Source organism: Scomber scombrus, chromosome 4 (genome assembly GCF_963691925.1).
Source record: "Scomber scombrus chromosome 4, fScoSco1.1, whole genome shotgun sequence".
Lineage (NCBI taxonomy): Eukaryota > Metazoa > Chordata > Actinopteri > Scombriformes > Scombridae > Scomber > Scomber scombrus.
Genome location: NC_084973.1, coordinates 6,591,648 through 6,616,012, shown reverse-complemented (window position 1 = coordinate 6,616,012; position 24,365 = coordinate 6,591,648). Strand labels below are relative to the sequence as shown.

Here is a 24,365-nt window from a genome sequence, read left to right as displayed (position 1 = left end):
TTTACAATCTAGTGTGTTGCAGAAGAGTGAGCTGACTATGAATGTCTGACATCTCCTCACTTCTATTTACATCTATAATATACATGCATGCATTAGATTTAATAATAATTATAGTCTTGCTCAAGATCTTAAGGACTCTTCAGTTCACTAAAAAGTGGGTCCACGCTGTAGAAATAGTGTTTTTTTGGGATGTTTCAGGGCTTCGGAGGTCTGTGCCGCACAACTCATACTAACAACACACTGTTCTCAAACCCAGATGGCAACGTTTGCGCTTGTACCCTCGCTGTTTCTGCCATCTCTTCACTCACTCGGCGGCGTCCAAAAGAAGCACACATACTATAAAACGGCTTCGTCGAGGTGGAAAAAGAAATTGCTTTTTAACCAAATGTTAAATGCAGCCTAACCAGAGCGAATGGTGAAATTTGCCAGCTGTTCTGCATTTACTGAGCGAGACGATCCGCCGAGGTTCAACTCTGTCACATGTTCTGTTCCTGAGCTCCCTTCAAGTGCTGGCATGACTTATAATTTGTCCTGTCACAGAATGTACATCATGTAATATTGACTGGAACTTACAACATGTAACAGGGGGAAGTTTGTTTCGCAGTGGGATTCATTAAAGTGATCTTCTGTAACCTTTACCTCTCGTAACTGCAAACCGATTTGACACACTAGTGATTAAACATGTATTCACTTCATAAAGCTTTTATTTGTTGTACTCGTTGGCGTTGGCTGAAGTAAACACGCTCTGTGTTACGTAAGTCATTCCCATGAAGAATCCTCTGGAACAAGTAGCATCATGGGAAGTGATATGTCTTGCATTTGGCAGAAGAGCAGCTTATTTGAGATAACTAGAAGATACATCTTGTTTAGCATAATCGTGACAGCCACTGCGGCTATAAAAGGAACAGTGCCACTTACCGAAGCCCAAACATTAGCTACACGACATCCAAGCAAAACAGTATCATATTAGCCAAAGATTTCATTTAACAGAATCAGACTCAGACTGCTTTCAGACCGGCATTAAAACTGCATGAGGCCACTGCATTGGCACAGTAGGGGTCTAGGTGCAAAGGGCTCCGGCAAAGACATTGAGCCTGGCTAAACCACAGTGTGATGAAGATGGATCTTGGCATGAAGGGCAAGCTTCTGATTTACTGGTCGATCTAAAGTATGTATACGCACGGTTCTATTTATATATATTTGGGTGTTGGGTGTGTTTAAAATGTTTGTGGGTATGTACATGGTCATAAATGTTAGGCTGTATATAGACTGTCCTCATGGAACCTTTTCGGCACGGGCGGGTGACAACATTTACATCACGCTGACCCTGCCAGTCACAGAAATGCCGTCTTAAAATTATAAATCAATCTTTAGGCACAGGATATAAGGCTTGGATCAACTGAAGGAGCTGGTCCTTTGCATTCAAAGAATCCAATTGAGGTGGTTTGGGCACTAATATGACCCCAAGATGCCTCCTTCTTGGGGTTTTCCAGGCACGTACAACTGAGCTAAGACTCTAGCCAGAATCAGAACACATGGGAGGGATTATGTATTCCATCTTGAAGAAATATGGACCCAGCAGAAAGAGCTGGAGGACGTGGCTAGGGAGAAGGATGTCCGGGGCGATCTTGCTCGGTTGCAATTAAATTCAGCTTTTAAACCTCATCAAGAAAACACTACACAGCGGTTTATGATATTAAAAGACAAAAGCTGATTGCTCTTGAAAGTTTGCAAGGCAGCAATAATTGTATCTTTTCTTGCAACAACTGGTAAACAGTAGAAAAACAAAGTAATCTACCAGGGATGTACCCTCGTAGGTATGTGACAGGCCAATGCAAGGCCTTGCCAGATGACTTTGCATTGGGTTCCAGCAAAAGTAGAGCCAGGTGCATCTTTTTTGCCAGATGGCCATGCTTTCTTTTTCTTTTTTTTGCTGGAGCGCAACACAGCAGGGATGCCAATGCAGAGCAGTGTCATTCAACTGAATGAGGAAGCTCTTGCAGTGTTCTTGGATGTGGATGAGCATAAAAAGATGGATGGATGGATGAATGGATGGATGGATGGCTCAACCTTTCCTGCAAAGCAAAGTAACATCCTTTGCCAATACGGCATTAGTCTATCATATATGTACAGGCTCACAGTTATGGTAGATTCATTTGTAACATGTTATTCTACAGTTATTTTGATATTGGCTGTCTTTCCATAGTGGTCAAATCCTGTCCTATATTACTATAAATCTCTGCAGTGTTTTGCTACTGATACGACTTGAAACTAACAGATGGATTACTCAGTCCGTCCTCAATCATATGTCATCACATCACCTGTACCTGTACCAACACAGCATCAAAATCACAGCCCCTTTAATTGTTTTGATGGGCTGCTGTTTTCCGTGCGAACACCTGCTTGCAAACATGAGAAAATCCACCTGCCGTGATGCTGTTACACTGAGTTCCTTACGATGAATGATCAAGCGTGAGTTCAGATTGCATAAGGGCACTTGAGCGTGTTACATGGCTGTCCGCAGTGATACCAGGTCACGCTCTCATGTCCCATCATAAGTGTGTCCCTCGGAGCACAAGTACATTCACCTTCCACCACAGCAAACATCACAGGCACACTCTCACTGTCTGCAAAGGAAACATATATACAGTTAGAAAATGAAGATTCCTTAAGATCTGATGCAAATTTAAGCTCTCTTCCTCTGCTTCTCTTCCTCCGACGCTCTCTCTCTCTCACATACAGACACTCGACACACACACCTGTCCTCCCCCCCTTAGGCATGTCTTGTAGAAAACCATCCTTCTCCTCTCCTGTCAGTAGGAACAAATGAGCCGGGGCATGTTTCTTAGTGTGTGTGTCTGTGTGTGTGCAGGGCAAACTTCCTGTCTGTCTGGCCTTCCTCTCTTTTGCTTCTCCCCAAAACACACACTCACACACACCTGCTCTGCACTGTTACCCTCTGACAGATCACTGACACGCTGTCTCTAGGCCATGCTGCACTGTATGTGTGTGTGTGTGTGTGTGTGTGTGTGTGTGTGTGTGTGTGTGTGTGTGTGTGTGTGTGTGTGGTTGTATGTGTGGGTACAGACACCACACCCCACACCCCCACTGTGTCTGTCTGGCAATTGCCATTTCTCAAGGAGCAAAGGAAGGGAGGGAGTGTGGAGGGCGAAAGCCTTGATGTGAGTGTGTTTGTTGTCAGAGGGTTTATTAATAAAGATGACCTCAGCCGAAGCTGCTCACAGGGTGTTTCTTTCTTCCTTTCTTTCTTCTTTCTCGCTTTGTGACTCCCTGATCTAGTCAAATAATTGTTGTTTTGAGAAGAAGACTGTTTTTATATATTCACACATAAATTTCGGCGTGTGCTGCTGTCTTCTATCGTCCTCATTTGTCATTTTAGTGGCAACAGTCTGAGGTTGTAGCGTTCTTGTTTTTGGGACTCGTAATGCATCTTTGCTGTCTTTGCGTGCATGGAAGCTCGTCTGTGTGTGTATGTGTGCGTGTGTGTGGGGGTGGGTGTAACAGGGATAATCCTTCTTGATATAACTCCTTTATGTCTCAGCGTCTGAGGATGTGATTATGTGCTTCATTATGTGGGGCTAAACAGGTTGAGTCCACTGCGTGCGTGTGTGCAGACGTCAGTCACCTGCTGTGTATGTTAGGGAGAACAGATGTCCCCGCAAGAATAGAAAGATGAGTAATTTCCTTCAAAGAGCAGGGCATCGCTGTCTGTCGTCTGTCTCGCTGGCTGTCCGTCTCCGTCACTCCCCATAAATCGACTCGGTATGACTTGGTTAATAGTTAAAGGGGCAGTTCGCTCATAAAAGTACAAAATATCATACCTTCTTCTCTTTTAGGTAATGAGATTTTGAGATTAGGACTCATCAGATTCAGAGATGTCTGCCTTCACCTCAGGAGGTGAATGAAATTGTGTCTGTAAGGCTCACAGGAGTCAAAAAAATCTGCTTAAAGGAATAATTCGACATTTTGCCTCGAGATAGATGAGAAGATTGATACCACTCTAATGTCTGTCCATTAGATTAAGCTACATCCTGTCTTTGTGCTAAGCTAAGCTAACTGGCTGCTGACTGTAGCTTCATATTTAATAGAGAAATATGAGAGTGGTGTCAATCTTCTCAACCTACTTTCAGCAAAGAGGCAAATAAGCACATTTCCCAAAAATGTCTAACTATTTTTTTCAAAAAATAAGGCTGGATGAGTCAGTGCTTTTTAATTATTAATAGTCTCCATGAAAACTGTAAAGTGTTTGCTGGTCTCATCTGATTCTGTTACATTCACATTTTATTTAGGGTGGACTGACCTTTAAATCACTGAATCAGGAAAGTAAAGTCAGCCAAGGTTCATGTGAAGTCAGCTTAGGTGAGGTAGACATTGTCAGTAGTAGGAGGTGATCTCATTTGTTTAGCTGTCTAGCTCCCCTCTGTAGGCGTCCCAGAGGGCTGGAGCTGGACCCTGAGTGGGACAGCCAACTAAGCAATGGACCTCCAGGGGCCCGGCAGTTACCATGGAGGGGGAGGGCAGCCCTCATTTTGCCCTCTGTCTGCCCCGCCACAATGAACACAGAGGCCATTAGGGACAGGTCCTCCTGCAGCCCGGGAGAGCCACAAAATGAGATAATGCACACAGCTCACACCGTTACAGTCACTTACACACACATAAACACACACACACACACACACACACACACACACACACACAAACCACAAACTCACACTCACATGTGCAGGGGCAGATGCAAGTATGCACACGTGCACAAATTAGGCTTCACAAACAAATAACACCCAGTGGGAATTTGCATGCGGTGCACGTTCAAACACACATACATTCACACACACTCAGGAGTGGATGCATGAATTGATCCACGCTCACATATATTACTCTAAACCTTCCTCTCTGTCAATAATCCTGCACCTACGTTGGTTCGCCTGGCTATTTGCTATTTCAGCTGCAGCTCCGTCCCTCAGCCGGTTATATTTTGTTGGACAGACGACAACAGCAGCAGTGAGAGGAAAGCTAATGAAACAGGATATCCCTGCCTCTGGTTATTCCACAGGAGGAGAAGAAGAAGAAAAATCACACTGGCTTTGATCTTGAATGAGTCTATAAAATGACAGAGTATACAAAGAGCGGCTGTGTGTTTACCTGGGTAATCATATTCACTAGTGGCCACCATTGTACTTTAGTGCCCTTGCTAGACCTGAAATGCTCCTTACTCCCCGGTAATGGTTCAGGTTCTATTTCAGCAAGCCACTGACTCATAGCAGTTTGTCTTCTATGGGCAGTTTAGTCACATGTAATGTCAGGACCAATGCTTGGAAACAAGATTTCCAAGAATATGTGGATGCCTTTTTTTGTCACAGATGCCCATTCATGTCTGAAAATAAAAATGCGCTTACTGTATCTCGCATGAAGGTCATAAAACACAGATGTCGAATAAAAGCCAAAGCAAAGAATGCACATTTTCCCAGGTATTTAATGATGGCAGAGATGTGGCATCAACAGGTAATGGAAAATAAAAGTCAATGGAAAAACGATGATATAAAGAACTTAAATTACCAGAAATACAAAAATGACATTACAACCAACATTTGAAAATATTTCTAGCAAAATACACATTTACTCTTTATCCATCAGTAGATAAAAGTGGTTGAATCTCCATTGTTCATTACAAATGCGAAATGTTATACCCTTACTAAACTGTACTCTTATCTACAGGTACAGGTACTGATAAGGAAGCAGTATCTCAGACTTTAAGACTATACTTTAATGGAGAATTGATTGATTGATTTTTTTTTTTTTTTTTGCCACTTGTGGGAAGCTGATAAAAACATGCATATTATCATTTCCAGCTGGGCAGGTGGTGTACAGTAGACAGCGATATGGCATCATTATATCACAATTCTTTGCCATGTTGGTTTTTAAAACTATTTTGCAAGTTACTGAACAGCTCTCAACATTCAAAAAACTCACAATGATACAAATGTGTCTTTGGTTAGGGTCTCACAAACAACATAAAAACATACACCCATTAAATTACATTGAACAAAAACAATTCCACAAGAGCAGGTGTGCAAAGCTGCATTCAAAAGTAGTTCCAGACTGTTTGGGCTTGTTTAAAATGGATATTGTAGTGTGAAAACCAAACTAACAGTACAACCAAACTCATTTCACAGCTGAAAAGCAAACAGTTGACACAGTGCAGAAGTGTTAGTGTGTCATTTGGGGTAATTAGCAGGATGTACGTCGTTAAAAAAAAGGCACCAACACAATATTACGGAGCTGACATGACAGAAGTCAGTGCTACCAGTTAGCAGGCGAGCTAGCCGCTAAACGGTGGTGATTTCCTGCAGCTCGGCTGTCAGTTTAACATGACGTGCAGCGGTTGAGCTTCCTAGCAGGACATTTAAACTGCTGTAGATTTCACCAGCAGATAGGAGATGTAGTTTGAGGCGCTCGCCATGTCGGTGCCGTTACCTGTTAGCCTCCTGCTAGCAGACTGAATTGATATCTCTGTAGAGGCAGATCATGGAGACATTTTAATCTTCCACAATCTAATATCGTCACATCACACATCACATGCAGCTTTAACAAAACTTACAGTTGTTGAAACAAGCTACCAGTCATAGTAAAGTGACATACATTTATTGATTAATGTCTTAGCCTCATAGTCTGTTGGCTTGCTTCATTCCTTTTATTTCAGTAAAAGTACTTTTTCAGCTTTTATACCATTATCTTACATTTCACTTCATTGTTGGAAAACTTGTGAGTGAGAGAACCACAAATTGCGTGTGATGAGAAAAGCAGATAGTAAAAGTGGTTCAGTGAAAGGCGCTGAAATGTTGTAGGTTTTCTTTCGAGATGGCCTCTGCAGGAGGGATTTGTTTGACTCTATTCCTTTATGAGACAAATATTGGGATGAATCTCCTCATTGCCTTGGGCTTTGTTATGAAAAGGCCAGGGCCCAAGCCAGTTCTTTACTATCACATCCTCCCACTTATATAAACAGATGTCTCATACGGCGCACACACACACACACACACACACACACACACACACACACACACACAGAGACCTCCCAACCCAGGCACACACTGTCCTCATTTAACAGGGCTTTCTCCTTCTCATACACCTCAAAACATATACTTAAATGCTTGTAGTATTATAAACTAAGATACTAATTCAGTTGAATGGACTCTCTGCCCTCATGGTGGGATTTCACCTCTTAACTTTCAAAACAGAAGAAACCCTTTAACCTCTTGGAGTACGTGCCAGCGATATGAAGCACGTGTGCATATGCAGCAGATATATCATCAAATGTAAGCATTTTTCTTTACTCTGCTGTGTGTATGTTCACACACCAGGTGCTGCTCTGTATTTCGGATCCACCGTGGCTCCTCTGGAGAGCTTTGGCACAGTGAGAATAATAATCACAGCTCCCTCAGCTCAAACCAATATCGGTTGCCAAAAGCGCCGACGCAGGCTCTGCACTTCACTCAGGAAATGAGTGGATGATAGTGGAAAGGTCCCACTTCACTGAAAAAATCAAAATCGCAATCACTTTATCTGTCAGCAGCAACAAATGCAGAGGTTTTTTTTTTTTTTTTTCTCTGGTCATGGTGCAGAGACAATAGGGCTTCAAACCGCTTGCTCCTACTGCCAGAAGCTCGGTCGATGTGTTCTGACCGACTGCGGTGCCAGAGGCTTTGATAGCATCTGTGCTGTGGGCTGCAGTTACAAAGTTTGGAGCTGGCAAAGTGTATATTTTCCTTTGGTACTGGTAATGTTAGGGCACTCATGAAAATAGCTGAAAGTTCACCTTCTATCACAGCAACCGCTCTCCTTCCTTTGTGACGAAGTAGATGTCACAGAAAAATGCTTTCAAGGGCTAATAAGCACCTCCTTTTAGTCAATAAGAGTTTTAGTGGCCCAGAAAAACAAGATGTCATAAAAAGTATCAATTGAACTCATTAATTACATATATTTTAAAAGGGCTACTAAGATGTAACTAATGCCTTTAATGGTGCTAATAAATCATTTACTAAAGCCTTATATTAATTTATTCATAAGCCATAAATCGTGGGTTTCCACTTTGAGTCAATTGGCGATAATCCAATACAATATAATCCAATAATAAATGTTAAATAAATAATCAATAAATGGATTTTGGTCCAGATATGGTCCAATCAGTCAAGCTGTCAGCCATAAAAGTTGCTCTTACTAATGGCTTACCTATAACATTTTAGTCATTTTTAAATGAACATTAATGAAGCCATTTGGAACTACTTGTCAAAGTGGTGGTCATACTCCAACATGATCAAATCCCAAATATTAAGGGTACAGAATGACATTGGCCATCACTTTTAAAATGACAATATTGACCCTGAAAGCCATACATCTTGTGAACCTTGTAACAGGAATAGTAACACAGTGCAGACACAATATTTCACATACAGGGGCAAAGCATGAAGAAGACAAATGCTACACCGTCAGCTGAATATCAGTCATTTCTATGGTACACTGAATTATCGATCCTTCACTTGAGTACGGATTGATGACTCTCGTGGGGGATCTCGGTGGGAATTGACTCTGTCGTGCCTTGGCGCTCATAATGGGCTCAGTAAATGGCGTCCGCCTCTAATTTTAGCTTGTAAATCACAACCCCACGAGTAATGGGCTGCACTTAGAAGGGTCAAAGTTTATGACTAAATCACCCAGGAGGACAAAGTCTGTAAAGTCAGACTATGTGGCTCAGTCTTTTTGGTTTTTGAGAGAGGGGGTGCAGGTGTTGGCTGCGGTTTGGGTGAGAGGTGATGGAAAGAAGGGGCTGGCAGTTGGCGTTCATTGCTCAGATCTACCTCTGACCTTGGCCAGATGTCCACCAAGATGGAGTGTGTGTGCGGATATGTGTGTCATCAAGCAGGTTTTCGGAGAGTGCTCGGCTCTAATAGGGACTGGCAGGCATTTTGTTGGGCTTTATTGCCACGTGCCTCTTCCAATCGAGCCGCTGATTAGAGCTGCCATTACTGGAACACGCATGTGCACTTGCGCACACACAAACAAATCGAGGCAGACCCACTCACTTTGGCACACGGTCAAAGCTTGGGCCTTTGCATGTGATTAGCATCCCATTGCGTTGTCTTGTGCAGCGATCAAACGGAGTTGGGCTCTTGTGGAGGCAGATCGGAGGAAGTGAAGGGTACATCGTCGCACCACTTTATCCCTCTCATCAGGGTGCTGTCAGCTTAGACAATGTCAAATTTGGTGCAAAGCAATTAAAGGCCCGAGCTGCCACAATCGGGCCTGATAGGCAAGGCTCATGTAGTGGCAGCATGCGGGTATACACATCAACACACATTCATGCAAGAGAAAAACACCTCAGCCGTGCTCACACACATGCATTTACAGCACATCTACCTACTTGCACACACACACACACACACATACATTCACACTAAGCATGCAAGCGATTAGCTCACAAAGTGCAGGTTTAAACTTTTAGTCATTGCTGATTCATAAGCGGCTGGCTGGCTTCCACACAGCCACTCACTGTGCTGCCTGTCAAACACACAGGCAGCCAGCAGCTGGAGGTGTTTGTGTGCGCGCGTGCATGTGTGTGTATGTGTTCTTGAAATCTTGCTTTTTATCCAGACCCCTCTAACCACCCCCTCCTCTCTGACCCTGTTCCTCCTTTTTGGAATCCTTCGCATGTATCTGCCTCTGTGTGTGCTTGCAGAGTATATGGGTGTGCATTAATTTAGATGTGCGTGGACACATGCATATTTATGTGTGTGTATGTGTGTGTTTGTGTGGAGCCTTGCAGGGTTTTGGCTGCTGTGTTCTCCTGGATGAAGCCAGTGGAAAGCTGAGGTCTGGATGACTTACTTATTTAGGAAAAATCCACCAGAGATGGCCAGAGTGCTGCTGTGCTGTCACACAGTCGTGTGTGTGTGTGTGTGTGTTTGTGTGTGTGTGTGTGTGTGTGTGTGTGTGTGTGTGTGTGTGTGTGTGTGTGTGTGTGTGTGTGTGTGTGTGTGTGTGTGTGTGTGTGTTTCAGTTCATCCAGCCCTATAGGTAACCCAGCCAGTGGCTTCAGTAGCAACAGTATATTTTATGTTGAAGGTTTTTTTTTCCTAGCAGCCTTTAAAATTATTCTGCTGCTGTTAAAGCCTGTGCAGTCCCAGGTGGAGCAACTTACTGAAGGGTTAAACGCTCTACCAGAAGCTGTTAAGACACACACACACACACACTTTTATGGTGAGTTACCCATAGCCGTGAGGCTCCTGATTTAGTCTAAATTCACTTTTCAGCACATTTAATTAAACTAACTTGATTTTGGAGGACCTGCTGTCAAATAGATTCAGATTTTTATGCAACTTACTTTTTTGTTTTCTTGCAAGCATCAAAAGAGGATTTTACCAGTCTGTGGGTGCACTCTTTCCTTTGAAAAGCATGTCATATGGGAATTATTACACAGGGATTCATGTAATGTTTTTTGTTTTGTTTTTGTTTTTATGAAATAACTTCAGTTTATTGAGATTTATTACATTTAAATATTTTCCAAAGATTTCCAGTGTTCATTGTTGTGAGAGGTATGCAAATGGCCTAAGCACAATTTGAGTCTTGTTCTTGCGTTTGAATCGATAAAGTCTAATGAACATTGCAGCTTTTTCCAGGTGATAAAGTTCAGTGAGCACACACTGTAGCTGAGTTTCCAGAGTTTAGTTTATTGACAGCAGTGAATGAACTATAATGGTGTCAGAGGTTTTGGTGCATCCTTTATACTCTCTCTCTCTCTCTGTGTAACATTAGCCAGCTCATATGTTACTGACAGTATCTGTTTGGCCCTCGGCGCTCTCATTGTGATTAGTGAGCCATTGATGTTGACATGAATCCCAGCCTCTGCACACACACACACACACACACACACACACACACACACACACACACACACACACACACACACACACACACACACATACTGACTGGAACTTGGCAGTTAGTTATGTGATCTGAAGCCCGGGATCCAATGTTAGCGAGCCTCAGGGTTTCAGGTGTGTTCATGTCCCTAGATGTGTGTGCTGGCTTTGTGAGTGGGTTTCATGTTGTAGCCTATTAATGTCCAGTCAAGTCATTAAAATGGCAAATTTTGTGTCAAAATCAGATAATTCCTTTTAATCACTGCTATCATTTGTCAAATTTGTGTAAGCTGCGACATGGGAATTTGTGCTAATCTTTGAGGGAGAGAACTAAAGAGTCTAAATTGGATGAACTACTGTTTTTTTGTAGCCTTCAGTGTCAAAGCATAAAGTGTTTCATAAATGTGGAAAAACTGTGTGAACTTAATGTCCCGTTAGCATCAAAGCTAACGAGATTGCGCACTAAAGTTGTATCCAGGGAACAAAATGCTGGAGTGGGGTGCTAGCTTGTTCAGGCTAGCTTCTGTTTCACTAGCTTTTTTTTATCTGCTTTTCTAAAAACACATGAAACGTCTCTCTGGGGTTGAAACCTTGTCATTTTAACAAAGTTGTTAACACACAAACACTACAGTTGTCATGACAATGTACAACTTTATCACCTCAGCTCTTTGTTGTAGCTGACTAGTGCTAGCATGCTCCCTGCTGGGTATCTTGATAGCGAACATGTGTAGTTTCATTTTGCGTATTGTAGTGTGATTCAGCCTCAAATGTTTTTTGTGTATTATGTTCAGTATGTTTGTATGTGTATAATTAGCATGCTTGCAGTGTGTGTGGATACATATTTAGCCTTGTGGACGTCTGAGTAGCACAGCTGTTTGTATTTGTGTACTTATATGGCATGGTCATGTCTTAGAAAGGACATTAAAATGATTAATGCAGCCGTGCCAATATCTCACATGGACATATTGTACACACACACACACACACACACACACACACACACACACACACATACACAAACTTTCACCCCCGTCACTCATCATCCCTCTTTTCTTGTTGTCTTCTCCTTTTAGCCCAATGTGACCTTCATCTGAGTGGAGTGTCTCTATTCAACATTCACGAAGAAGGGAGAAGCAAAAAAAAAAAAAAAAACTGAAAGGGAGATTAAGAAGAAAGCACAGAGACGCACGGGGGAGGAGAAGAAAAACAAGTAAGAAAGTAAAAACAGAACAAAGGGTGGAGAAGAAAAACACAGCAGCATCTTTTTCTGCCTCCTCTGAAAACCTTCCTCGGCAAACAGCACAACTGGCATAGTGAATCAGAAAGAAGAACAGTGGAAAGAAAAGGAAGAGGAATGGGGGTGCATGTAAAATGAACAAAGAATCAAAACAAATAAGAAAGTGAATATGAGGACGAAAAGGAAAACATTGGAGGAGGGAGGGAGGGAGGGAGGGAGGGCGGCACTTGTCAAAACAGGACGTGGAAATTACAGGCATTTTCAGGTACTCCCGGAAAGAATTTATTCTAAAGTGAGACAAAGAGATAAAGGAGAAGGATGCATGAGCTATGAGATAAGAAAGACACAAAACAAAAACAAAAAGGAAAAATGAAGAAAAAGTTGAATCCGGTTAGGATATTGGATTTCTGATTTTAAAGCTGTTTGTCAGGGAAGATGCTGAAGTTTATTGGTAAAACTCATGAGAGACAGATTTAAAAAGAAGAAGGGTCACAATCGAAACAGATGAAGCCAAGATATCCAGAATTTTATGGCTTTAGTATGGGTCAAGCTCCAAAAAACTCAATATAGTCTATATTGTATATATTTCCTGTCTGTTAAATGCATATTTTAGTATTTTATATATCATATTTTAAATCTCGAGCCAATCAAAGATAACTCCAGTGACATTCTTAGGGTAATTTTCTCAAGACTTTGTAAAACTCCTACCAGTCCCTCTCAAATCATTATGGAACTGTCTTTACAGGGCGTGTAGCACTCCTCCATGACAAGCAGACTGGCCTTTTACGTGTAAAAATCGATGTGCCGGTGCCCCTTATCTTCTTTTGTAGACGTCGTGCTTTAAATTACGATGACATTTAATCTATATTTGATTTGAGAATTTTAAAGGACAGTACAGGTGAACGGCAATAAAAGATGAGGCGGTGCGGATACATCATTTTCTGGCAGATGTCGTATCAGGTCTCAAGAAAACTAGATGTGATTTGAAGTAGGGTTATAGGGTAACAGTGCAATTTAAATAACTTTCCAATTTTTAATAATTACAGTGTAGATTTTTTTAACAATCAAGTCAGGACCCCAGCTCTTACATTACACTCATAGAAGCTGTGGTTATAATCCACACTTCCCTCCTCTTCACTTTTGACACCAACCCTATGTCCTCGTCATAGATAGAACGGTGGATGTCACTATATGTGTGTTAGTATGTGTGTTAGTATGTGGCCCTCTCCTGTTTGATGAAGGGCTCCCTCATTTACAATCAGTTGCGTGCTTGATCGAGCGACCGGGAGCTCCGGCAGGCTTTGGTAAATTGTCTCCTATAAAAAAAGTCATTTGTATCCTCAACTTCCCATCACAGAATCCAGCGACACATAGGCACAAGAGGAACGTACTTAAAAGACACACACACACACAATCACACTCACACACCGTAATGATGACGACGACCAACACACATAGTACACAATACACACAGAGGCAGGAAAAAATAGCCTCGGGCACAATTTCTGTATTCTCCAATCCATATTTTTCCTGCAAGAGTGTGTCAGTGTGTGTGTGTGTGTGTGTGTTTGCGTTTCTCTTTCTCATCACAGAGCACTTATCCCTTGTCCTCTCGAATAATTCTCTCTCTCTTTCTGTCTGTGTCTCTCACACAGTCTGTGTTTATCTCTGCGAGGATATTGGTTGCAGATCATGAATAGCTTTTTGACACACAGAGATTGGGGGGGGGGGGGGGGGAGAGGTGAGGGTGGAGAGGGGGGGGGGGTGCAAGAAAGATGGAGGTGGAGGTAATGTACATCAAGGCAGCGTGACAGGTGTCAGGTATGCACAGATAAATGTGCCGCGCTTATATGCTGCGCCTCGTACCGACACCCAATCACAATAGTAGGACTGCTGCGGTGTTCACGCACGCCTTCCCGCTGCACATTGAGATACACGCAATACAAAACGAGCTGCCGCTGCGAATGCTCAAGCAGCCGCAGAGGTATTTGTTTACTTCTGTTGCAGAGAAGTCAGCCTTTATTTGAAACAGGCTTCTGTATTCAGCCCTTTATCCTTAATTCAATAGATGTATTTTATACGTTTTAGATTTTCTGACCCACTCCTGCTTCTGCTTATTGCTGGTAATACAAACTCAGCACTTCCTCCATGCTTACATTTCCACTAATTCCATCAGTACAGCAGCATAGTTTTGTCATGCTGTTTCTCTGAAGCTGTCTGACATAATTCTGTTTTCATCCACTTACTTTTTTGCCATTGCTTCCACTTTTAGTTTTTTTCTTTTTCGATTGCTGTCAAGTCACCGTCAACGCTTTCTGCAACACTGCTTCACATTAAAAGCCCTCCAGAGGATTGGAGGGCGTAATCCCTCCGTCTCCTACGCTTTTAATTTGAAGCGTCAGCAGGAAGTGTTGAGTTTCATTGAAGGTAGCTTAACTTTGAACAAAGAACGGCGAAGAAGAGATCGGAATTTATTGGAGAATGAGTTTGAGAAAGAGACTTGATGTTTTTCCTCAAACTTGGCCAAGAAAGCCAATTAGCGAATTTCTCAAAATGTCAAATTTAAAACCTTTAAAATTAAAAACTGGGAGCAAAAGACTACAGAGTGTGAAATGATGTTTGTTGTTGTCTTGATGGAATTAGTGGTGTGGAAATGTAATGTTAAACTGAGAATGTGAACCACCTACTCAAATGTTTTGGGGTCTACAGTAATCAAATCTTTCAGTTTATAGTTCCACTGTTGTAGTTAAAATGCAAGAAGCCTCTGCTGCTACTTATAAGTATAGTGACACACACACACATATACACACAAGTCAACAAACACACACAAACACGCAGGTTCCCCTCCGTCAGGTTTGATGAGGTGAACAAGTGTGAACCTGCCGCATCTTGCATTCCTGCGTCCTCCCAGCGCACGTAGCAGCAGTTCTTGTCTCTTTATCGATCCCGGCTTATCTTCCCATAAAGGCGAGGAGGAGAGAAAAGAGTGGACCTCTTTTCTCTCCTCCTCGCCTCGCCACCTCCTACCCTCCTCTCCGTCCTCATCTTTTGCTATCGATCAGCCCGTGTGTTCAACAAAGTAGAGAGCAGGCAGTGGTTAATGTGGAGCCGGCCTTGGAGGAGCGCTGCTCGCAGTTTGCGTATCGCTTTCCCTCCTAATGGGTCCAATCAGGCTCTAATAGACCCTGGGTTAGAGCATCAAGGCCCTCTCACGCTCCTCTCACCTTTCACTTCTCATATTCTCTTGTCCCTTCTCTTCTACAAATATCTATCTGCGCCGTACAACTGCCAGGTGCATTTTTCAACCGATGAACGTTGATTTCGCGAACTGATCTGATTGCTGTCGTAAGCAGATTATTTTTTATTCATCATTCATTTTATTCATCCAAGGAAGGATTTGCTTCTGCTGAGTATGCACATAGCATACTTTTTTTTTTTTTTTTTACTGCTTTGCATTTCTTTTACAGTAATGCACATTCATTCCTGGGAGCTGACCAGTACAACCACAGCCTGCTAATTTTGGCTGCTGGGATCTGCCCAGTAGCAGAAACTCAACTCTTTCATTGTCTGCAGCCTTCTCTTAGTCGCTGAGCACATTGACTCTTGCTGGGTTAAGTGCCTTGCTCAAAGGCACCTTCATTGTCAGTATTTATTCATTCAAATGAAAGTGTCTCTCTGTATTTTTCTTTACAGTTTCTGCTTGCCTTCCATTGATTTGATTGGCTTATGAATACAAAGTAAAACAGTAAAGTCAGAGTATGAAAGTGATATAGTGAGAGATGATTGAAGGCTCCGTTTTATTATGAAACTAAGAAGACACAGTTTCTCAATTTCTTTCTTTTACCAACAAGGGCTCAGACTGCTGACACTTGATGGATGATTTCTGGGAATAACTCCATATTTTTGCCATTGTTTCTACATTTGACGCAATAAGAAACACAAGTGACAACACGATTATGATTTTGCCAGATTATCTAAACAATCTGTCATTAACAGTTTTCATCATTTAACCTTTTCGAGCTTGAAAAACGTAAGAAATGATCTTCTTGGTTAGACTGCTCACATCCAGTAGACATGTTACTGGGTGATGAGGGCTCAAAAGAAATTCTAGGTCAAAAAAGTTCAGAAATAAATCGGATCTTTTGTTTTCTCTTACAAATATGTCGGGTTTACTTTTATTTCAAACCTGTCTGACAGTCTGACTGCTCAGGTTTATTTACAGTGATGTGGCATTGTTCCCAGATCTCAACCATTAACTTAATGAGCACCGCATCATCATTACCGATACTTGATGACCAAAACTGCGAAAGCAAGAACCGAGTCATGAATGATGATCCTGATCAGCAGTTCAGTCACATTTTAAAAAAGCACCTGAACAATGATACGCATTTTAGTTTGGTGGCTCCATTTGAGCGATACTCTGGAACAAAATCTGAACCTGCTGACTGTCCCTGAGCTCATGAACCTTAGATACACAACATCTAATGAACATGAACATGTATCAAGAGAAACATTCTGAATTCTCATCTATCATCTAAATGCTAATATGGTAGGAGGCTGGAGAGGTGGAATTAAATATGCCGAAAGCAAGAAGTGGTGCAGCAGCAAGATTTCACACTGAGGATTGATGTATGCAGATAGTGTCTATATGGTCCATCCAGTTTATATTTTGACTGGTGTATTGAACATTTGACCATAAAACTACAGCAAAGCTCCAGTTGGGAACTGTAAAACTAGATAAATGTTTTTTAAAAACTGCATTTCAGTTCCCTGAATAATAAACTTTACTGGAATAGCTTCAACCCACAAAACCACTTTCAAACCCTCAAAATTTACACTACAGTCAGCTTTGTATCTCCCTTCAGCTGTTTTCTCCTATCGGCTTTGTCATTCTATTCATCTCTGTCAGTCCATCTCTCTCTCTCCCTCCCCACCTGATTGCCATTGACATTGTGTGTGGGCTGTTTCTATAGGAGTCCAGCTAGGTATAACCTTTCTGCCCCATGGCACCTCACTGGGATCCAGGGCTCTGGGCTCAGTGTGAACTCCTGAACTCATATAGAAAGAAAAATGCTCAAAGAACAGAGAGATAGAGAGTGAGAGGACAGAGAGAGTGGGAGGGAGAGCGAAAAAGTGCTACAGGACAATTAGACCCCCTAGGAGCATTGTAGGCGGTCTCCCCAAGCCAGAATACACTGGGACTGGAAGGAGGAGAGAGAGAGAGGAAACCAAAACGAGTTTGTGTGTGTGCGTGGGTGTGTGTGTGTGTGTGTGTGCCGTAGTGTTTTGCATTCACACGCCCAGCGGTTGTTTTTTCCGAAATGAGACAGTACGTCGGGCGCCCGCAGGTGTCAATACAACCATTTCTATTATTCAGGGCTGATTATGGCGCTAAATCGTACAGCAGTGAATACTTTTTAATGAGCTTTGAAATACAACAGAGAAAGTTTGTCTTCTTTTTTTTTGGTTTGTGCGAACGTGGCTGACGGGGGGAAGCGAGTGTGTTTGCTACAGTGATTCGATTAGTGCGCCGGTGTGTGAGGAGCAGGTTGCAACATATGAGAGCGGTGAGTTTGAAGATGATGAGCGTGAGAGTGTGTATGTGACACGTGATAAAGTATTATTTTCTTTTCATTCATTATTGTAAGTGTGTGTACAGTATAAGTGCATTTGCATACATGCATCTAAGTGCAGTGTGTATCCGTGAGCAGCCTGATTGAGTTGTGTGTGTGTGTTATCTCGTGGTTCATAAGCCGCTCCATTGACTTGAGCAAGGCTGATCGACCTGTGACTACACGGTGATCACGGACTGGCGCACACGCACTCATAATGAGCATTGATGACGCTATCCCAGCATCCCCCTGGGCCTGCGTTCAGGGCAGGCGGGTCAAGGCAGGGCAGGGTGCACGTGGGTTTTACCACCTCTCACTGCACTCATGTGTGATCATCAAGAAGAACATACGCCGCGCTGACAGCACAAGGTCAACCACAGAAAAAAAAGAGAGGGAGAGCCAGATGGAGCGATTGAGAGAGTAGAAAACACAGACAGCGTGTCTGCTTGCACATTAGTAGCCTGGTTATTGTTGGCTTTCTGCCGTAATCACATTTCGTAAATGTCATGAAAGTGAGAAACCTGGTTTCCACAGTCAGGATAAAGGATTAAGAGGAACCTGGTTATTGTAGAAGAGAAAGCTATCGGCCATGCATGAAACAAGGTTTTGAATGGGATTTTTACACATTTATACTACACTCTTTAAAAGCTGAAATACTGTCTTAACACAAATATTATATGTGTACCAGGACATTTACAGAAGCGCTGGATATGATCTTGAATATATTAAATTAGAAACATTGTGAATTTCACTTTTGAACAGCACAAAAAAAGAAGTGTACTTTCTATAAATGCTTACTTAAATACTCATGCACGATTACTGTTATCAAGATACATGTGAAAATTAGTGCCCAGACAAAAAAAATGGCAGACTGGTTCAATGTTTTTGTCAAAGGAAATTTAGGTAAAGTGTCACCCCTACATTGTTTGTCCACTTACAAATTCATTTTTCAACTGTAAAATTCTCAGCAAAGTTAATAACCTAATTTAATTGAAAAGAAAATTGAAAAATGTTTCCTTTAAACATAACATAGCCTCAAAAATCAAGTATCAGTCAGGCTCTACTTAACATATTTCGTAGTAAAGAGGTTTGATTATATGATTGCGCCCTATTAGCTTAATAAATAATAAGATGAAAACTTTCTGGAGCATCTATAAGGAGCTCCACGTCTGCTCATTTCACTGATTAGCACTTTCTATCAGACAGACATGGGTGAGGTGCTGAGTGAAATTAATTGCCGCAGTGATTGGTTGGAATTAAAGCCACGGACCTCCAGGGGACAAGGTTGAGATCTTATGATTAAGGCCATCTATGGACATTAAAAAGTCTTCACTCAGACTAAAACCAGTGAAGCTAAAGGGAATCATAGACTTGATACATAGATTCAGACAGATATCCTTCGAAGTTTGTTAGACCTGAATTAATAGATTTTTTTTGGGAGGGTGCCACTTCGAGGGAATGCAAAAAGCTGTGAATACATTATGGACAAATTAAAGTTGTAATGGAGAATAACAACAGACACAGAGCAACATTAGCATTCTTTTGTTGTTTTGTTTTCTGTCGCCCTGATGAATGTAAGTCCAATATCCACTTAACTCTCTGATCTGATCTGATTTTTAACAACTCCTGAGGGAAATATCTGGCTCTTAAACCTCACTATGTTCCCCAACTAATTGCAAACTTTGTCTGCCTGCTGTTTAGTGCCTAGCAGGTAGCATACAAAGGCTTTATCTGTGTGCTGTGGTACAAAGATTTTATTGCTGAAAACATCTGCCTCATGCACTTGGTATAATGCACTTGGTCCAAAACAATGAGCTCAAAGGCACTAAAACACCTGTAGGGCCTTCAGAGACCTGCAGCCTTGTGATAACTGGGCGCGGGTCACTACTGAGTGACTCTTTTCCAATTACGTGCCGCCATTTGGCCACAGACCAGAAGCACAGGTGGTCTCCCTATCCGATTAGCCGGACGTCAGCCTCTCCGGTTTCATCTCGCCTGCACCTCCTCTTCTATCACTTCCTCAGGTCTGAGCAGGTGTTTGGCCCACAGTCAGAGTCCAAATCAGATCCATTTCATCTGTAATCAGCTGGAGCCCCCTGGCAATGATGGAAGAGATCAGAGCCCCGATCAAAGAATTATAAGCCGGCCACGCCTGCCCAGCCGACCATGACACGGACAAGGCGACGGGTGGGGGGGTGGGTGTGCGAGGGAGGCCAGGGGGGTAGAGAGAGTGAGGGCGAGAGAGCAGGAGCTACAGCGGGGATGAAAGGAGGGAAGATGGAGATTTGAAGGCCTACAGATTTCTCAGGGGAGGGACATGAAAGAGCAGGGTGCTGGTGGGAGGCAGCGGTGAGGGATGCTAAGATGTTTCACTGCGAGCTCCCATAGGAGATTTTTCTTTTTTTTGTGTGTGTGGACATATTCATCAAGTGGAAATAGGTTGCTTAAAGTCAAATGCGGCGCTCAGTTCCGCTTCAATTTGAGGTAATTAAGATGGGAAGTGAATTTCAATCATCATGTGAAAGGAAAGTCAATGACATTTACTTGATGCATTTGAATCGCTTGATGCCCCGGCTCTGCTTAGCAAATCATTAATTGTATGCAAATATGGGAAAAATGTGCTCAGGTGCATGAAAATTGGCGGCCGTCTCACATATTGATGGTAGGAGTTTTTAAAAGGGGGGTTTCAAACATTTTACAGGAAATGTTTGACATGGTGTTGGATGTTTCTGAAGGATGCTAATGGCAAAGCGTGATCACACACTCCTCTGCATTCATCTCTTCCATTCACTCACTCACACACACACACGCTGTATGCAGCTGATCAAACCCCTCTTTGATTATCAGTCTTTCGTCTGTGCCAGCGCAACACAAACACACTCCACAATCTGCCAGCGCACGCAGCCATAAACACACACACGTGCCGTTCTTTAATGCAAGCTGGTCAGCATAAAGGCTCAACACGTTTGTTCACACTTATATTCACAGATATGCTAATTAATGCTATCGCTTAGATGCAGGCCCGATCAGGTGTGACATTGCCTTTAAGCATTCAAGCCGAGCAGATCTCTCATACACAAAACACACACACACACACACACACACACACACACACACACACACACACACACACAATCTCTTCTCTGATTTAAGTGTCCACCTGTGTCTTTGTGCGACGACTCTCAGACGCTGAGTGTGCGCGGTTGTGGTTGCGTGTGCGAGTGTGTGTTTCACTGTGAATGGCGTGTCCATATCTGCTCCATGAGCTCCACACTGTGAATAAAAGCAGCGTATCAGCTTGGTTGCCTTCATCTTTCTTGTCACCGTATAGGAAAAAGCTTCTCAGTGTAATGTCAAGCTATTTTTTTTTTTTTTTTTTTTTTTTTAGCACTGTTGCACACATTGCCCCGCAATACTGTATGAATACTTAAGAGGAAATGGCAACAAAAAAAAAGCTCAAGTCCACGTTGACTTCCCTCACTTCACGTCCCACAAGTCATCAATTTTGCAGGGAGCTCTGTAACATGATATTTTTTCACTCCGATTTCATAGCCGTTTTGCTCTGGACTTGAACCCAGAACCTTGAAATCTCCTCTTTGATGCATTGCCACAACTGGAGCCATTGTATATTTTTACATTTATATTCCAGGCGTTTAGTTAAAGCTGTCATACAGTGCGACTTAGAGTGTGCGAGCTCAGATTCAAATCACTAAAGCTGTTTTTTGAGGCACCTCCGTGTTTTTAAAGTCTGATCTCTGATCAAAAGGTTTCAGCTGTAAAAATTCATCTAAATTGGTGAAATTATCATATGATACATCTTCTCCTCGGGCTCTGTGGTGGGCTCAGAGACTCTCAGATAACATTTTGAACCCTTCAGACTACATTTGAATCACAAAAATGAAACCATGTGAACTCGGGTCACAAATTATCATTTGGCAATGAATCTGTCTATGTGAAGAAAAAAATCATGTTTTTTAGCAATTTATCTTTAGAGACCTTTCCAAAAGCAAAGATCACAAAGTTGAACTATGTTACAATGAAACTATTCTTCCCACATTTTTCCTTGTCAGTGTTGTGATATCCTCTGTCTGTATAATGGAGATTCATCTGTGCTCACAGGTATAATCATAGTGCAATAAACTTTTATTAACATCCTTTATCAAGTAAATCTTACTTTTTTTAAAAGAAGTGGAAAAATCAGGCTGTCTATCAACAAATGTGACATTTGTTGTGTTCTCATGCAGTGTGCTGCTTTATTCAGTCATATTTCAATATAGATAGATAGATAGATAGATAGATAGATAGATAGATAGATAGATAGATAGATAGATAGATAGATAGATAGATAGATAGATAGATAGATACTTTATTGATCCACACTTAAGAAAGCCACGCATAGCATGAAAAACGGTTTTATCATTCAAAATTCGTGAGTTGATTTTCTATTGAAAATAAATTAAAATGATCTCTCTGCACTGGCAGATTCTCTCACTTAAAAACAAGAGCATGCCAGCAACTCTAAGGCTGATAAATGTAAACATTAGCATGCTAACATGCTCACAGTGATGATGCTAACATGCTATAAGGTGTAATGTTTACCATGTTCACCATCTTAGTTGAGTGTGTTAGCATGTTAACATTTGCTAATGCTAGTAATTCTACCCCAAAATTCCACAAAGCTACACTGACAAGACTGTTATTCTGCCAGGAAGCTGCTCTTTTAAATCTTTTAAAATGATCCAGAATTGAAAATTGGCTATCTGCAGCTTCAGTATCTCATAAGTGTTCAACCATTTATGCACCAAAGCTGCTCAACTTCCCGCTATGATGATTACAAAGTAAGAGGAGCGCGGCATAAAAGTCCTCGAGCTGCTTTCATCCCTCCGTCCACGAGGTGTGAAATCGTTTGATTCTCGCTTGTTCCATTTCGGTGAAACAGACTTGTGAGTGTGAGAGTTTGCACTTTTCTGTATTTGTGTGTGTGTTTTTAAATGCTACAGGAGAAATGAAAGGTGCAAGGGGTGGGAGTGGGATGGGGTTGCAGGAAGGAAGGAAGGAAGGAAGGAAGGAAGAGAGCTGACGGTAGCCCCGAGTGTTTGTTTTGCAGGGAGGCGAGAGAGGAGATGAAGGGTGGGGGCTGTCCTTTAGTCCATCCGTCCGTGTGTTTGTGTGTGTGTGTGTGTGTGTGTGTGTGTATGTGTGTAGGTGGGGGGAGCGTTACGGGTTAATGGACATTAAGTCTGTCTCAGTGTGATAGTCGGGGTGGAGGGTGGTGGGTGGTGCGCCCTGGCTCTCTGTAACCCACAGAAAAGGTCAGAGGTCGGGGTTAAAAGTCAAACAATGCCTGGAAGGACTGGCAATCAGCTGGGACTGCACCAGAGGTCAGTGTGTGTGTGTGTGTGTGTATGTGTGTGTGTGTGTGTGTGTGTGTGTGTGTGTAGTAATATGGGAGGAAGGGAAGGAAAAGGCTGCCAGGAAAGGAGACCTGGAGCAAATGAAGGGCAGTAAGAGGACAGTGGGGGAAAAAAGAGGATAGAAAGAGAGGAGGACAGGCAGATGGGGGTTGAAAACGTTTTTCTTCTTTTCCCTTTTCCCCGACATCCGCTCACTTCGAAGAAACGTGCCTCTCCCCACAGGGACTCATCTTACCTCCGAATAGCCCGCACTACCACCAGAAACACACACGCAAACAGAAACTGACTCACGCAAATCGACAGCCAAAACACACACAGGAGCTCCACAACCTAATCAGAACATGTGGCCTATTTCTCTGTATGTTTTAATGAGCTCTCTATTGTAGAGTGCCGACTGTTATTATTATTAGGCTGCTGTGTCTCAGCTCATTAGCTAAACCAGGCTCAACAACACCAGCAGCTAAAAGATGATTTGATACCGCCTGCAGAGTTATGTGACACCACAGGACCTTAAAGAGGCCGTGGTGAGAGGCAGAGCAAGAGAGTTAATTTGGTCATCGGGGGAGACCGAGGCTCAATCTCGCTCCTTACGACACATCGAGGGATCGTAAGACTCGGTTTGATAGGGAGAAAAAAAGAAAAATAGGCTCCATCATTGTACCCTGGCTTCACCCGTCTCCCTCGGCGTTCATAAAGTTTCCAGAAGTTGTCGCTCGAAGGTTCAGTGTGCAATTTCAGAAACAGAATGGCATCAAGTTAAGAGAAGCAGGCAACAACACTGTGTGGAAAACAATACTACCTAGTTAATTTGTTTTCACTTGATGTTATTTTCCTTTAGTGAATGACTCCATTTTCTATATTGGCACTGTGTAAAGTCCATCTGCTGTATGCTATTAAAACAGCTAAATAAATCAAACTGAATTGAACTGAGGTTCTTACTGCTACATGCTAACTAGTGCTAGTGATCAGTGCTAGTGAGGTAGCTTGCTAGTTTGTATACTGCTGGCTGTGTTGGCATGTGAGCTAATATTAAAATGTTATATTGTAGGCAGTAGTGGAATATCATACATTTACACTAGTCCCTGTACTGAAGTACATTTTTGAGGTATTTTTAATTCACCTTATTTCATTACAAAGGTAATACTGTATATCTGACAGCTGTTAC

The 24,365-nt window shown here is 42.3% G+C and overlaps 1 protein-coding gene across 2 annotated transcripts in view; it reads left to right on the top strand.

Annotated features, from left to right (window-relative positions):
* The window catches only part of sema4c (sema domain, immunoglobulin domain (Ig), transmembrane domain (TM) and short cytoplasmic domain, (semaphorin) 4C), an 87,668-nt gene that overhangs the window by 16,746 nt on the left and 46,557 nt on the right, over positions 1–24,365 (top strand). The window contains exon 2 of one of the 2 annotated variants that reach the window (XM_062418157.1): positions 12,011–12,147. The exons of the other annotated variant lie outside the window; for it this stretch is intronic. The gene's annotated coding sequence lies outside the window, so the exon portion shown is untranslated. The remainder of the gene's footprint in view (positions 1–12,010; positions 12,148–24,365) is intronic. 2 annotated transcript variants of the gene reach the window in all.